At 36.3% G+C, this 16846-nt stretch overlaps 2 long non-coding RNA genes across 2 annotated transcripts; both read right to left on the bottom strand.

The window, feature by feature from the left end:
* Positions 1-1362: 1362 nt before the first annotated feature.
* LOC135328197 (uncharacterized) lies at positions 1363-8338 on the bottom strand. The gene is made up of 5 exons (XR_010388964.1): positions 8251-8338; positions 5610-5670; positions 3389-3499; positions 1811-1903; positions 1363-1482 (listed from the first exon to the last, which is right to left on the bottom strand). It is a non-coding gene; the product is annotated as an uncharacterized LOC135328197 (long non-coding RNA).
* A 9-nt stretch (positions 8339-8347) lies between these two features.
* On the bottom strand, positions 8348-15511 carry LOC112987543 (uncharacterized). The gene is made up of 3 exons (XR_003260292.2): positions 15383-15511; positions 13792-13929; positions 8348-8453 (listed from the first exon to the last, which is right to left on the bottom strand). It is a non-coding gene; the product is annotated as an uncharacterized LOC112987543 (long non-coding RNA).
* Between the last annotated feature and the right edge of the window lie 1335 nt (positions 15512-16846).

Below are 16846 nucleotides of genomic sequence, written 5' to 3'. Positions count from 1 at the left end.
GATAATTTGCTATTCACAACCTGCCCTGACAAAAAGCAGATTTTGTTATAAAATGTGTATCATGTGCAAGAATTTTTTAGGAAGGTGCTGAGTAAATTTTACTGGAGTAAATAACATTCTATAGCTATTCACATTATCAGCATATGTCACTGCAAAGCAAGGATAGAATATAATTTAGTTTCCTGCATTAGATATTACTCTTACAAAATCAGTTTTAGCGCTGCACATGGCAATGTAGGAATTGCCACAGAAGAACGAACCAACATTCTATTGAACAAGGCCAATGGAGGGGAAAATTATGCATGAACATGTTTGTGAAATCTGACTCATGATTCAGTTCAGTTACCTGTTTTTCCTTCTATCTGATTTTTTATTTTTTCGCCCCAGAAGCATTTCCAGTCTCACATGGGTTTCAGTAGGAAAGGGTCCTCCCACTGAATGCAACTAAGAAGAATGACCTACTGTCCAAATCATATGGCTTTATGTTCTGCTCATTAAATAATTGTCTCTTCTTCGATCTAATCGGATTTTGAAATATTAAAGAGTTTTCCACGTTGCCACATTTCTTTTTTTTAGTTTGGAGACTTTTTTTTGTTGTTGTTGTTAATTTAGTTGCTTGAGTAATGCATAATTATCACAGAGGTTTAAGCATTCTGTTTGCTTTACTACTATGCATCATTAACACACAAATAGTTCTAATTAGAGATCACTCGATGTAAAATATGAATAAATCTTTATCACTTAGGGATTATGCTGTGGAAGAATTTATTTTGTTTCGTATGTTTGACAGCACATGGGCATGCTGAATAGCAATGTCATCTTGACTTTTTGAAGTATGCACATAGCTTGTTGCTACAACAGTTATTTCACCATTTACTTCAGCTACTTGTTTTGTTATGATGTGAGGCCTGGTAGTCACACACAGAGATTTCCCTAAATAAGACCTACCTTAGAGAATTTCAAAGAAGCTAGCATTGTTTTTCTGTTTTTCAAACTTTCTTTTTTCCCCTGTCTCTTGCTTGTGTAACTAGTCTTTTTAGGAAGCAGAATGTATCAGCATGGTGCATCATCATGCTAGATTTTAAAAATAAAATAAATCCAACAAAATATTCAGAAGTTTCAAACCATGTTAACCTGTTTGATGTTTGTTCAATATATGACAGACTCAAAAAAGCAAACTAATATTATATTCAGCTGGAAAGATGAAATGTCTGGTTTCATCTAGGTGCAAAAGTAAAAGCAGATTATTTCTTGTTTTACAGCTCTAGACTAAAGAGTTCTGAGTAGTGAAGCTAGAACACAGAAATCTCCTCCACTAGCCTGAGTCACACCTCTTCTTGCTTTCCTTTCTTCTAGCTTCAGAAATCTTCCAAACTTTTTTATATCTTTGCTCAGCTTCAGAAGACTTCAGAAGATGTGGAGGACATCACAATTTTCTTATTGTTTGACAACTTTGGGAAAACGGAAGATTTGACTTTGAACCTGTTCAGGATGAGGATGGAGACAAATTAGTAAGTGCTCTAAGAAGCCAAATATCTGAACACAAAGCTGTTGGCCTTGCTTTTTTTGGGGGGAGGGAGGCTACATCCAGTTGACTTCCAGATAACCCTTCCAACTACAATTATCTTGTGATTTTAAAATTAAGCATTCTCAGAAAGAATCTCCAACCCCGTCACAGGAACATACATAGATCTACCAGAAGCTATTGTATAGTTAAGACATTTTCGTCCTGTTGAGGTACGTGGGACGTAAAACTCTTAAGAAGAAATGTATGCATACAATGAATATTTTTTGGTGGAAATGGACTCACCTGTATCAGGAAGCACGGAATCACAGAACGGTCAAAGTTGGAAGGCACCTCTGGAGATCATCTAGTCCAATTCTTCTGCTCAAACAGGGTTATCTAGAGCATGTTGCCCAGGAAAATCAGAAATAAGATTGGATTAGATAGCTTTTGATTAGCATCCAGGAGCATTAATTCTCATGTTCCTCCTGCTAATCAAGAGGAAAATGGGAATGCCTTAACTGAGGAATGTGGTTACTGCAGATTGTTTTTATCTGATAGTGATCAGAAAGGTTTTCCTGGTGGGCCTCATGCAAAACTATCTGGAACTAAAGAAAGCCTTTTCAGTATTTTCAGCGAACTGGATCTGATTCCTGTAACGAATCAATTATTTGGGGAGTTGCTGAGTCTTATTCCTATGTCTATTTACCTGTTTTTTTTTACTTAAATGGAAACACAACCTAAGTAGGAGTTGAACAACCATTTCCTAATTCTGTTAATTACACTTGTGTGGAAAGCTTCATTGATACTCACATATGCTAGATTTAGCATTTTGCAGGACTGGGTTTACAATTTACATTTGGTACATGAAAAAGCCGAGTATGACAGAGATTGTGAGGCTGACAAAAAAGTCTAGTTTTACACAGAAGTTTTTCAGTAATGCTGAGTAGTTTGGGAAGAGTTTCTATCACATATTGTTCTTTTTTGTCATTGATTTGGTCACTTAATTTTTTCCTTTTACTCTCCAGCAACATGGAATGCCGTGAACTTTGTACTAGAAAAAAGCCTAGACTGAAACAAGAAAAAAATCCAAATATCAAAAGAGAAACAGAAAACATTTTCACTAAATTGATATTTACTCTGTCATATTTCTCTTCTGGATTGTACTTCACCCTTTTCTGTTTTCATATTTCTGTTTCAGAAAAGTAGGTGTTATTACATGATTAAAAGAGAAGGCAACTAACCATTACAACAAAGCACTGCAGTTTATCATTTTAAACTCTACTCTGGAGGAACATATACTTTATATGACATTCAGGCCTTCCATTTCCTTAGATAACCATGCACAGGCTGATCAAAAATACCTACTGATATTCTCAGCTGCTAAAAAAGTGTGGTATACAAAATTATATCTCAGTCTTGCCCTCATGAAACTATAACACACACAACTCTCTAGTCTAAAATGTGATATTCTCCTACTAATATCAGTAATGTAACTAGACTTTTTTTCTGAATTCTTATTTTCAGCAAAGTTTTCTTTTGACTCTTACTAAAACAAAGATAGAAATGAATACTCTGTCCAAAAATATTAGATAAAGGCAGTGTATATAGGTCAGGACTGAGATTTAGGATAGCTAATAATGACTTCCATAGCAACTACTACCTCACCCCTCTGTTCATGGCATTTGAAGGATGCACCAGCTTTTGCCATCTATCCATCATATCTTTCCAACAATAGATTTTGAGTAATGCTTGAATATTTAATACCTCACACAGATACATTGCATTTATGATTATGGAATTTCATGTATATACCGAAGAGGATATGAAGAAACTGCCTCACTGCTCTCAATGCAAGGAAACCATGGATGAAGACCAGCTTACCTCTGAATTGTTTTTTAAATGACGGCATTATCAGAGGTCCCAATTTTTCATCTATTATCCTCTGAAAGTGTCCTACAAGTATGAAAGCAGTAATGTGTCTTGTGCAATAATCTGAAAAATAGTAATGTAGTGGCTCATTAGATCAGGTCATTGGCAAGCTAAATATATATAAGAACAATGTGGTAGAAAGCTCAAAGGTCATGTTTCAGCTGATACACAGGAGCTTCTTTGAGACGAGACTCCAGGCCAAAGCTTTAGCCCCTGCAACTTATTTGCCTTAGGAGCATCCCTGGGGCTACTTCTGTGGCAATCCAGACTCTTCCTGGGGTAGAAGAAAGCCATGGATTTTACCTACACCCACAGAACAATCAAAACCACACTGCTTTATCATGAGACCCAGCATTTTGCATGCTGATGTTAGGTAATAAATATTACACACAGAAAATCAGTTTGGATCTTCCCAAAAGGATCCTGATATCACTCGCCAAGTGAGCAGCCTGATCATAGGCACATTTTGGTATGCTACCAAAACAACATGGGCTACCTAGATCAGATGGGTACAAGGTAACTGCAGCTAAAGTGATGTCTGAGATAAAGGTCCAAGTACTCAGAGATAGTTAGTACTATTGACTTTAGGTAGAAACAGTAAGATACATTTGGAAGTGTATTTCTGTAGTCAGAACTGAGTTAAGGATGTGTGACTGGAAAACTGAAGGGAGGTTTTTGACAGTGACAAATTAAGAAAAAAAAGAAAAGACAGTAGTCTGGTTCAGATACAATGCCCAGCACTAGAATATTATGTTTGAACTGAAGGTAAAATACATATGAAATGTCAAAAAGAAGATAAAATATGGGACTGAAGAGGGAAATGTTCAGAGCAGAGATGACAAATAGAATCAAATTGCATATTCTGTGTCATAAGAACATAGAAGAGACTGTATCTCCTTCAGTAATCAAAAAAGCCTAATAGTGAATTCTTAGGGAAGACTATAAAAACAAGGCAAGTTTGCAGTGATACTTAGAATATGCTTCAAATCTCAAGGAAGTATAATTTTAGGATTCCCTTAGTCACTGTAACTGATAGCATTTGATGGAATTTTTTCCACAAATTTGTCTGGGTGTTTTATCTCTGGTATTTATTCACAAGAATAAGTTTTTGGAGCAAAAACTAAAGACATGCAAAACTAAACCCTCTGTTACACACAAAATAACAATGATAATATTGTATTAATGTTATTTCAGTTGGACTTTTCAAAATTCATTACAAAGTTATGTATAATACATTGCACTCAAATAACTGCATACAAAGAATTTGGTTTATTTCCTAGAGGGTTTGTTCTTCCTGTATTAGGATGAAACTTGCAATTTATAGTGGCATATGAAGCAATGGATTAAACTGTCTTTCCCTTCCATCATGATAACAGTACTGGTAATCATTTCATAATGAGATGCTGGCTGAACGTTTTGGCAGCCATAGTTTCTGTAGACCAGAGAGAATTTCCAAGAAGACGACTGAATTGTGTGAATAATATTTCTACAGTGCGTTATTGCCTTGTGAAATAATTGGAAAAGTCCTGACATTGGTGATAAATATAAACTTACAAAGTTTCATTAGCAGTTTAAAGAAAACTGTACTTCTAATCTAACAATGGGAATGTACATTGCTAAATACATGGACCATTTACTAAAATCATAGAGAGGACAAAATGTACAAGCTGTCATGAAAAAATTGAGACACATATCCTAACAGCAAATGCTAGAAGTACAACAAATAGCAGTAATTTGTAGTACAAGACATCTCTTTCTATTGATGATGAAAATTAACAACTTCTGTTTCTCATGTATTACTGAAAGCTCATTAGCAAAACATATTAAACTTGTCTTTCTTCACTACTTTGAATTATAAAGGGCAATGCCTATTAGCCAAAAAATAAAGGAGTTTACATTTTTTATTTGCTGCTTTACTTTTGTCTATAAATACTACATCCATTTTGTTTACTTTAAGAAAGTATATGCCTGTCTTTATTAGTTTCTGTAAAAATACATAAAAATGCTTGTGCTAAACTGGTTGGAAAATGTCATCATAACTATTTGGAAAGGTCATCCAATATGTCATGAGATAAAATGAAGTCACAATAAAGACTAACAACGATTTTTTAAGTCAGCTTTTGAACTCAGCTTGAAGTAAAGTCTTGATTTTGGGGGAAATTATTACACTTACTGAATCAAATCACAGCTGAAACGAATTGATGTTTCACCACAAAAAACCTGCTGGGTCACACCTTTATTAAGAAAAAAAAAAAAAAAAAAAGAGTTAAAGATGCTGCCACATAACTCAGCCCATTGGATTATCTTAATGAAGGTATATTAGTTTCTTTGCCAGTAGCACACATTCCTATCACACTTCTGATAGCAATAGCATTCAGGGCACACTTTGGGTCTGTAGATGCTCCAAATGAGTTTTTCAGCATGGCCATTGAAGAGCAAAAGCTGCCTCCAAAGCCAATATTCAACATTTTAAACTAGTTTGTATTTTACCTCAATTAAACATGCAAATATACTCTAAATGCCCTAGTTAGGTCAGTGAGAGTTTTGTAATTTATTTCAAAAGAAGCAATGTAGAATCAAGATTGTTTAATCAATCCTTATCATCTACCATGCTGGGTCACACCAGGGATACTTTTGTCTCAGTGAGAGACACCGAAGGAAAGGATGGAAGATTTATGCAATATAGTATGTCATCCCAGTGGCATGCGCTCAGCTTTCGACAGCCAGAGGGCCTGTACTGGAGATTGCATTTGGACTACAATTCTTAGTAATCCTATTGGACTGAACTTCTACGAGTTTGTTAGTCCTCTGCAATTCTCTGATAATGTTCACCTTTGCAATTTTCTTCAGCAAGAGTCCTACATTTTAACTGGATGCTGGGAGAAAAAGTCTTACATTTTGTTTGTTTTTAAATTGCAGCTTCATTATTTCAGTGCCTATCCCCTATTCCGTGAGTTATCTGCAATCTTGAATATGAATCTCTTTTACCTTCTTTGTAACAGTGAGGATGTTGCAGAAATGTATGATCAAGGTACAGTCATTGTACACACTGAATATTCATAGGCTTTTACGCAGTCTTTTAGCCACAATCAAACTTTCCCTTAGCAGCTTTTTAGGTAGCAGACGTCTTTAAAAGCTTTTTGAAATCTAAGTACCTTATATTAGGCAACTCACCTGTCTACAAGATCTACAAGATCACTACTGCTAAGGATTCAAGCTTCTTATCTGTGATCTTTTTTTTTTTTTTCCCCCTTCAGTCACCTGTTTGCTCCATCAGCTCCCTGGAAGACTTCCTTCCTCTGATATATATGACAGAGTTCTTATTGATAGGCTTTTTTATTTTTAGTATATTGCTCCTTATTGGCTTTTTTGGCTTGCCTTATTAGTGTTTGGTTTTTTTTTTTTTAACTCGCAGAGTTAATTTTCTTTTTTATTTTTCTCATTCAGGCAGAACTTATACATTTTGGATGATGTCTTTTTGCTTTTGTCTTATTTATTCTGATGTCTAACCATTCTGCTTTTCTTTTTTTCTTTCTGTGTTTTTAGACACTCTTTTGGTAGACACCAGAGTCTTAATCTGATTTTCTAATAGAGTGTCTTTAAACTACCTTTGCAACTATAAAAAGGGGTACATAGTGATCACAGTCAATAGCATCTTAACTAAGCAACTTGAACTTCTCAAACTATAGTCGCTTCTTCTCCTATGGTTCTCTAAAGAGCACCTTTAGAAGGAATAATTTCTGGTATTTAAGAATTTAATCTCTCTTTTATAGCCCTGGAACAGGCAAAACAGTCTCGACTCTGAGAATTAACCAATTCCAAATGGTTGCCAATTGGAACATAAATTTTTAATTATTGATTCGGGTATGGAGGAACAAAGACGACAATTTAACAAACACGTAGGGAAACATGTTTTGTCTCCTTTCCTAGGCTCAAATATGGTCAAAGCCCTCTCCTTCCCTCTTCCTCCACTCAGCTTCACTTGTTTTCACTCTGGGTTGCACTCTGTCCCTCCCAATCACTTCAGTGAGGTGATGGGCAACGTAGGAGGTTGGGGTCAACATGTAGAGGTTTCTTTCTGCTACTCCTTGCTTCTCCTCTGCTGCTCCTTGCTTCTTAATCATCCTCTGCTCTGGCGTGGGTCCTCCACAGGCTGCAATCCCTTCAAGGGCAAACCTGCTCCAGGATGGGTCATCCACAGGCTGCAGTCTCGTAAGGGTATCCCTGCACCCACACGGGTCACGTGCAGGCCACAGTCCCGCAGGGGTGTCCCTGTCCAGTGTGGGTCCCCCACCAGCTGCAGTGCCTCAGAGGCCTCTCTCCTCTGCTGTGCAGTGCCTGCTTCCAAGAGCACCTCTCCAGCCATGCCCTCAACAACATCCTCTTCCATGTGCTTCCACCACTGTGTTTCTCCAAACATGTCTCTTCACATTTCTCCTCACATCCCCTTTTCTGTGTCCTACTGTGTCTCATCTCCTGTCTCCTCTTTGTATCTCCTCCCATGTCTCCTCCTGTGTGTTCTCACGTGTCCTCCCATGTCACCTCACGTGTCCTGTTGTGTCTCTCCTGTGTCTCCTACTGCGAGCAGTTACCGCTCTTTCTTAAACACCTTTGAGCAGAGGCACCATATGCTCCCATGGCTGTAGTATCAGGGCAGGGTGGGCAGTTTGTGCCGGCTCCAGAGGCAGCTGGAACCATCTGCAACCGGCACAGGGCAGTTCCTGGTGCCCTCCCGCACGGGGCTGCCCCGTGGCCCCAGCCACCCAAGCCCTGCCACTTCTGCTCAATATGTGCCCACGATGACATTTACCTACCTATAAATGAAGTTGCCCATTGTTTTTATAAAGGCTCCCTTCTTTAGCATTTCTTCCTTAGCATTTTATGGACTCTGCCACCACCCTCTTGTTTCACATGTTATGTTGTTCCAACTTAGCCCTGGATCCCTGTTAGGATTGCAGGCAACAGAGATTTTGTAGTACATTTTGATGCAGCGATTTATTTCACTGGTTTGAATCCTCTGAAAGTCAAAAAGAAATATTGTGAGAGCCCTTTCTGACTTACTCCTGTTGAAAGAGAAAAGACTGACTAAAAGCGCCAAGTTCCTTTTTTTTCGCTGTGATACAAGTTATGAGAGAGAGCTTTGTTTGCCTATTGCATACATATGATCGGTTCAACAACAGGATAATAAAATGCAACTAGGTAGCTTGATCTCTGATTCAGTGTTAATTGATAAATACACTGTGGAGGGCAAATACTTTTGAGAAAATGGGGAATGCTTGGAAATGAAGGAGATGCAGCATAAAAAATAAGGAAAGTTTTCCTTTTTATGTAGGGAAAGTTACAGAATTCTTTGTAAGTGCAATAAATAATGTAGCATAAGGCACATAAACGCTAAAACCTTTTCATTCAACAAGAAATTTAAGTCATATACTAGGAGTACACTTGAGAACTTGTTAAGTGCAATGGTAAAAAATGCTACTTTCTAATGTAAAACTGAGGCTCTGGAGGATAGTTTCAGATTCCACAAATTCTTTCAGCTTTCCCTATAGACCCAAAATGATGAGGCTGTTAAGACATTTTTGTTCTTCTCTTTATCAGCCTGTTTGACTTCCCTAAAGAAAGACAGCTTTTTTTTTTTTTTTATGTGACTTCTGAAATATTTAAGGTTCCATGACATGTCCTAGAAGAACAAACCAAACAACTAAGGATATATAAAGGCTGCAGTTTTCTTATCTTCATCCAGCTGACTAAGATGCTACTAACTGAAGGTCTGAATTTGAGTAAGGAAATAAGCAAACTGTCAGCAATGGTGGAGATGATTCTGCTAGCTAAGCTGATGTATGACCCACACCAAGCCCGCCTGCATGTTTCAGACCTACAGCCAATTCTGCACCTCTTCACAACTGAGAGAAACAGCAGCTGTTTGAAAGTGATAGAGTTTCTGATAAAAAACAATAAAAATAAATAAGTGACTTAAAAAAAAAGCACTTGTGATCAGGAAATCCCCTAATGTAGGACACACTGAGTCAGTGAACGTTTATTTATACAGACTGGCACAGCTAGAATCCTTTCTGAGACTTATAGGACATACTGTAAAGTTTGTTCCAATGACCCTGAGAGATGTGCCAGCAAAGACTTTGATGCTAATCAAAATGAAATTTCAGTGCATGGGAGCTAAAAAAAGACTCATTCCTTTATTGTGCAGATTTAGAGGATGGCAGGAAGTTAACATGTTTTCTCAGAGAAAGAATAATTGATATAAACTCTCAAATAAGCTTTAGGAAAACTGAAGTAATAATTCTAGGAAAAAAAAAAAAACCCAGACAAATAACGCATGCTGGAAAATAGGAATACATCATGTTTTAAGCACTCCAGTTTAAAGGTCAGGAGTATATATCCATGACAGTCTTGCCAAAATTTACATGGTCAGAAAATAGGTTTCTTAAAATTAGAAGATCCATGCTTTGTAATAGGGAAAGATAAGATATTAAATGGGAAGCAAATGCATCACAAACAGTTCTATGTCATCAGCTGTGATTGGCTTTGAAGCCATCAGGAAATTAGAATTAAGGCAAAAAAATCGATGACTCAGTATCAGGTTCATTTTTTACATAATGTATGCTATCTTTCCAGAAGTAGAATAAAATGTTTATAGTCTTCTCCAGTACAATACCAAAATCCTGTAGTAGGAAAAGAAGAAATATAGAAACTGGGTAAAGGAAATCACAGTGGTATGAGACTAATTTCCATATCCTTAAAAGTACTGTGTGGAGCTTAACAGACTTCTTCATGGAAGCACCTTAACAATAGCTGGATTATGGCTCAACTTTATGCCCACTGGGATGTTATTCCAGAATGTCATAGACATGTAGGTAAAAACCTTCTTCTAATTTCTAGGCTTAGTTTATTAATGACCATCATATAAGTGCGGTATAATGCATAGGAAAACATTTAAAAGTGCTCTGAAATAGACAAGAAAAATATTTTTTTAGGTCAAGAATGGGGAAAAAATGCTCAGAATAGAATGAAACCCACAGCTACCTTTTTTCTCCTGAGGATCTCTCAATACCATGATTATTACAATTTTTCCTAGTGCAGTCAGTGCTCTGATACAGCTAGTGCATTGTGAGTAGTTAAGACAGAGGAACTGTGCCTGGCACACTGGAAAACCATCTTTTATTCTTTCCAATTAGTTGAATGTGTCAATAATAGTGACTAAACAGACAATTTCTAAATGTGATTCAAATAGCATAACATTTATAATTAGGTGAGTAATCTCAAACCACTATAGTGAGCAGGAATATATTTTCAAGATTCTGTTTTACAGTTCCCTAAAGAAATGAGAGGTCTTAAGATATCTATCACTCTTAACTATATATTCTGAGTATCTGTATATACAAAAAAACAACCAAACAAAAAAAACCCAGATTCCTCCCTTCATTCCTTATAACTGAGAAAGGTACTTTTTTTCCAGAAGTAGGTGATATTCTTTGGGCGGAAACACATGCTTATAGCAACTGGCTATTATAGGTCATATCACTTGTCCATTTATTTCAGTATTCTTTCTGCACAGTTAATCAGTATTAGGTTCCTAACTGTCCCAAAAGTTCATCTCTAGTAAGCCTATCAGCTGGTAGCAGGGATTTTAAAGGTATTCAATATAAACAGCTTTCAATATTTAAGCTTATAAATTTAAATGAATATAATATATAATTTTTAAGATATTTTATTGATTGGAGTTGAGCAAGCTATTTTTTTCTTATGTTCCTGTGGAGATGTTCTTATTACTGATACAAATGCTCAAATCTATTATGTGATTGTAAGTAAGTTCCAGTAAAAATTCTGTATTAAACTGTGTAAAAAACAATTGCTTTTGACAGTACTGTATTTTGATCTTGTTAAAAGGTCTTGTTGCAATTTGGGTAAAATTAGAACATTTACTTTGCTCTATAATTAAGTGTTTGATTTTTCGTACTATTTGTTCTTCATATTATTTTGTTATTTTATGTATAGCTATGTATGTACCAATTTCCATTTATCTATACTCTAACCATAACCTAAAAACTTAACTTTGACAAACTATTGTCTTATTTTTTCTTTATTTTTCTTTTTGTTGTGTGTGTCTGCTGAAATGATCGTTTTATGCTGCTCTGATAGCTGCTCAGTTGAACTATATTTTTTGAGTTATCCATTCAGTGACCTCCTGGAGCCTTGACTAGTATTAACAAAAAATAAATAAAAATAAAATGGGGAGCACAAAAAACACAGAATACACCTCAAACTCGGTAAATATGTCTGTTCTTCCACTCGATATATGCTGTGTGGCTAACTTCTAGTTTATATATTAAAGAGCATGAGTTGCTGAAGCTGAAAGTTATGGATCATTTAGTTTTGCTGGTGAGTATCTATGACATTATAATGTCCCCAAGATGGTTTTTAAAGACTAGAAAAAGCATTTCAAATACCATTTTCCCAGTAGGTGTGAATGTTTCGTCTTGTAAGTTCTTGTCATATTCTTCAGGGTGTATTTCTGCAAAATGGATAGTCTGAAGTCTGTGATCTCAAAACTGACTTAATATCATTGGATAACTTGTAGCTTTGGAACTGTTCAGGTCATCTTCACTGCTTAACAGCTGGTATAGAGCATGCCTGGAAGCTACAAAATTTGCATTCTAAGTTCTAAAATATATTCTTTGCCCTGACATCTGGGAGGATTCTTGGGTATCACAATTTCCACCCATTTGACCACATTTACTAAGCTTTTACTGTAAGAATCTGAAAGTCTATTCAGGTTGCTGTAAGGTTGACAGTTCCTCCTGAAACCCTTTCTTTTGTGACTCAGCTACATCTTTTTTAGAAAAGCACTCCAGAGACTCGTGTTCAGACTTAATCTTTTATATCAAAATAGTTTTCAGTAGTCATACACAGTGGTGGTTCTTGCTTTTCATGCTGTGTTGAGGGAATTCTGTGTGGTCCTTAAGGGTTACAGACAACATAATAAAGATTGAAAACCTGAGCTCCTATTTATCTCCTGGAAGTAAGACTAAGCTACTGCCTTTTTGTGTTTTCTTGTAGTTTTCATTGATGATGTCCTTATTTTAGATACATTTAAGTACTGTACTTGCACAAATATGAGTTATGCAGTTCTCTGGGATAATGTGACCTTTTTCTTTTATTTTCAAATACTAATAAGTGGCATAGAAAATAAATGTGCACAGTCGTGTCTTGGATTATCCTTGTCATTGCTGGAAATGGAGAAAAAATGGAAGAAGAAAGGAAAAGCAGATAGGGAAAGAGAAGGGAAGAAAAGGTATATAATTACTTTCTAAATTAAGAGCAGCAAGAAATTTTTGTCAGTGAATCAGCAATCAGCAAAAGCAGAGCTAAACTATGATTTATATAATATTTTCTCAGTTACTGTGTATTGACTCTCAGGAAGATTTCAGACAACTATTTGTACTGGAGGAGAGTTTGGCAAGGAAGTGGGACAACCTAGGGACAATCACTAGCAATCATCTGGGAAAGCAGTTTGTCACCTACTGGTAGCTACTTTGATGTGAAGTTCATCCACTACTTCTATCTATGCTCAGTAAGCATGCAAATAACTGCAGCCTGGAGCAATGACCACAGAGAAGACCTGATACCCTCACTCAACCCCTGCCTATATACAGCATTTTCATGCACTTTCAGAGGGCATTTGATGCAGTTTTAAGGCTCTATTTAAAATAAATCTAAACTTATATGTCTTTATAATTAGTTTAGAAGAACTCTGTACGATAACAAAATGCCACTAAAATATATATCCTGTTAATGGAACATGAGAGAACATAAGGGTTTCACACAGAAATCAGAACTTGTCCTAATAAAACTCAATGGGAAGTCAATTCTAATCACACAATTTAATTTCAGTCCTGAGATTAAAAACGAGGAGAAAACTCACAATTCATTAATTCCTGCAGGAAACCATCTCCAGATTTAGGATTTAAAAGAAAAAAGGAAAAGGGAAAAATGGGACAAAAAGGAATCTGGAGTTAGACATGAACTAAACATTTTTAATAAAAAGAGTATTTTTCAAAAATAAAGGTTATTTCCTACTCAATGATGTATTGGGTCAAAATTTATGTTGTTCAAATATTCTTATCCTTATAGATTACAAAATCAAATGTCTTTATACAACACATTTTATTCAAAGTCATCGCACTTTGAATATTCAAGCTTCAAAGCAGTCAAAACAGCTTAGGGGTCAAAACTGACACACTTCAATAGAAGATATATGCAAACACTCAAATTAATGGAATAGAAAACATAAACAATACATTCCATATTTTGAAAGATAAAGTTAAAAACATATTCACCTTGTTCAGTTTTAGGGGTCAGAACTGATCCCCTGACGTTCACATTCTTTCTAGTGAATCTTCTTGTAGTGTGGAGTTCAAGTGAAACATAAATCAGTGTTTCATTTCAGAGATTTTAGTATATCTGGGAGGTTTATCCTATCAAAATACAATGAACGATATTATTTGGCAGAACTGGAGATTTATATCTAAGGCTCAGCGTCTTTTTTTTTTTTAATCTATATAAAGATAAACAGAAACTAAAATATCAGAAAACTTGCAAAAATGATTCCTACGCAGTATGCAGTCAACACCATCCCCTTAAACTGTTTGACACAGATCTGAAATTTATTGCTAAATTCTATCCCTACGTTATATATACAAAAAAATATATATATATTCCAAGTACATTACATCCTGCTGAAGGCCTCTTATCACAACTCTTTCTATGTTCAATCTGTAAGATTAAAAGAGAATGAAACAGAGAAGTCTAGATCCAAAAAGGATTTCGTCTTCCAAAGAAGCACTTGAACAGAAATTATGCAACTCCATGTAAGACTCAGATTCTGAAAAAAACCTTGCTCAGCTCTGAAGCACCTATACTCCAACCCTCTTCTTAATGGACTGCATAGTTTTAGGCTGTCTACATTCAACTTCTGAATATTTAGTTTCATGGAACTGAGAATCCCCAAACGACATCCACTGTATCTGATTTAGACATTGAACAAGAGAAATGCACTATTATGTAGCTATCTGGGAGAGGGAGGCATAGGAGGGTGTTTGATTTGGTATTCCTCAATGTAAGTGTAAACTACCTTTATAAACTCAAGGGCAGTTTATGGAGCACTTCTACAGATCTCCAGGGAATCATTCAGCCCCCGCCAAGCTTAGGTTACACAGCTTCCTCCACTGCTCAAATAGGGTTTCAGAAGGAAATACAAGGTTTTTACCTCCACCTGGAATCCAATTTGGCTGTCCTTCTGAGTCTAGTCACCTTTTTGGCTATGACCTTGGAAGGTCCTGTATAAAGCGTTATCAAGAAGAAGGTCAGGATTTCAAAATAATGGAGGCTGCTTCTGCCTGCTGACAGCTATGCCTTTTTTGGAATCACAGTTCTGAGGCTTGTCTGTGCATATGGGATTACTGGCTTCTTTCAGGTATTGCATAAATTCACCAGCCTGGTGGCATTTAATCTCACAAAACACAGCTTTCACAATATAACTAACAAATGTGGGGAAAAACAAACAACAACCATACTGCACCAATGAAAATGTGAACCATCCCTAGCCAACTTCTGTAGAAGGTGAAATCCTCTCCAGAGATTCAAGGAAGACATTCAGTGAATATCATAGGATCACAGGATAGTTCAGACAGAAGGGGACCTCAGGATGTCTCTAGTCCAACCTCCTCAAAGGTCAAAGGATGATCAACCACGAGATCAGACGAGGTTATTTAGGGCTTTACCCCGCTGGGTCTTAAAATCCTCTAATGATGCAGACTGCACAACCTCCCTGGACCACCCACTCCAATGCTTGATGGTCCTCATGGTGAAAAAGTTTCCACTTATATCCAGTTCAGTAGGCACTCCCATTTCAGCTCACAGTCTACTCACGTTTCAATGTATGTCTATTGTCTCTTCTCCTTCCACACTGCACTGCTGTGAAGAACCTGGCTCTTTCTGTGTACTCACAGGTACGAGTGGCTGCTGTTTGGTAGCAGGTTAAGCAAGTCCTGTTTCCTCAGTCTTTCCACATCACACGAAGCAGAACCACAGGCAGTTTTAAAAAGGAGCTACATCATGTGACTCAGAAGATGAAATCTCATGTAACATGAACATCTAAAGGAATCACAGTTGAGAAAGACTTTTTTAGTTGAAAAGTCATCACATTAACATCCTGAATTCTGTATTTCCTGAGCTGATTGTAGTTCATGAACATTGTAATGTTTAGTAAGCATGGCTGCAGCAGGTCAAATTTCATCCTGTAAATTGACAAATAAACTGTTGGCTGTATTTTTCCCATTTTGATGTCTTCTGGCATCCATTTTACATGCCATAGCTATCATTAAGAGGTTATGAAAGCTAGAGCGATGAGGAAATTAGAAATGAAAGAAAATAAAGAGACATATTTGATCAGATAATCCAGTAATTCTTTTTTTTTTTTTTTTTTCAAAATAAGATAAACTGAATGATTGCCTAGACTGGAACTGGCAGCCACAGAAACTTTCACATTACAGTTTTGCGCGCTGGCCCTCTTTCTGTATTAAGTTAATTAGACATGAACTAAATTATGTAAAGTTTTGCACTATGCTTTTCTAACTAAAATGGAGCATGAAAGAAGCATAATCTCATCTCTTCTTTAACTTTATGACCATTAGTATTCTCTAATTGCCTCTGTACACCAAGGATTGAAAGGGCTTTAGTATGCATATGTCCTTTCAGCTTTGTAACTGAAGAGTGCTCCTTGCCTTCTCCCTTACTTGCCAGTGGTATGACAACTTCCCTATAAGAACAGGATAGAATAAAACGATCAAATTAAATAAGATAATGAAAGACAATAATGCATCAGCAGCAAAAAAAAAAGAAAAAAGAAAAAAGAAAAAAGAAAAAAGAAAAGCTTTGGGACAGAGGTCTTAGATGAAGTGAATAAACATTCTCTTAAAATGACTCTATGCAATAAAATAAAAGGCTCAGCTATCTTTATGTAATAACTCTTGATAAATATTGATGTTCAGGACTGACTTCTAGGACTATGTGCTAGCTTAATATGACTAATTTAAATGTATTAACAATATACTTATGAGGTTGAAATATCCTATAAACCCAAAGACAGTGTGATGAAACAGCCTCTTAGGTTTCAGTCCTAGTCTCAGAGATCTGTATCTTTTGTATTGAGAAATGGATCTGAAGCCATATATATCTCAGAAAAAGTACATCGTTTATAGAAGCCTGGCTGCATGTACATTTAGCAACTATTTTGTGAAATCTCTGGTTGTTAAAATAAGCTCCCACAGACAGCTGAGAAGAATGAATCATGAGAGAAAGCCTGTAACATTCTCCTGTGTTTGAAGTCTTTGT

The sequence above is a fragment of the Dromaius novaehollandiae genome, chromosome 1, assembly GCF_036370855.1.
Source record: "Dromaius novaehollandiae isolate bDroNov1 chromosome 1, bDroNov1.hap1, whole genome shotgun sequence".
In the NCBI taxonomy this organism is placed as follows: domain Eukaryota; kingdom Metazoa; phylum Chordata; class Aves; order Casuariiformes; family Dromaiidae; genus Dromaius; species Dromaius novaehollandiae.
The sequence above is the reverse complement of the archived record's forward strand: the minus strand, read 5'-3'. Positions and strand labels throughout refer to the sequence as shown.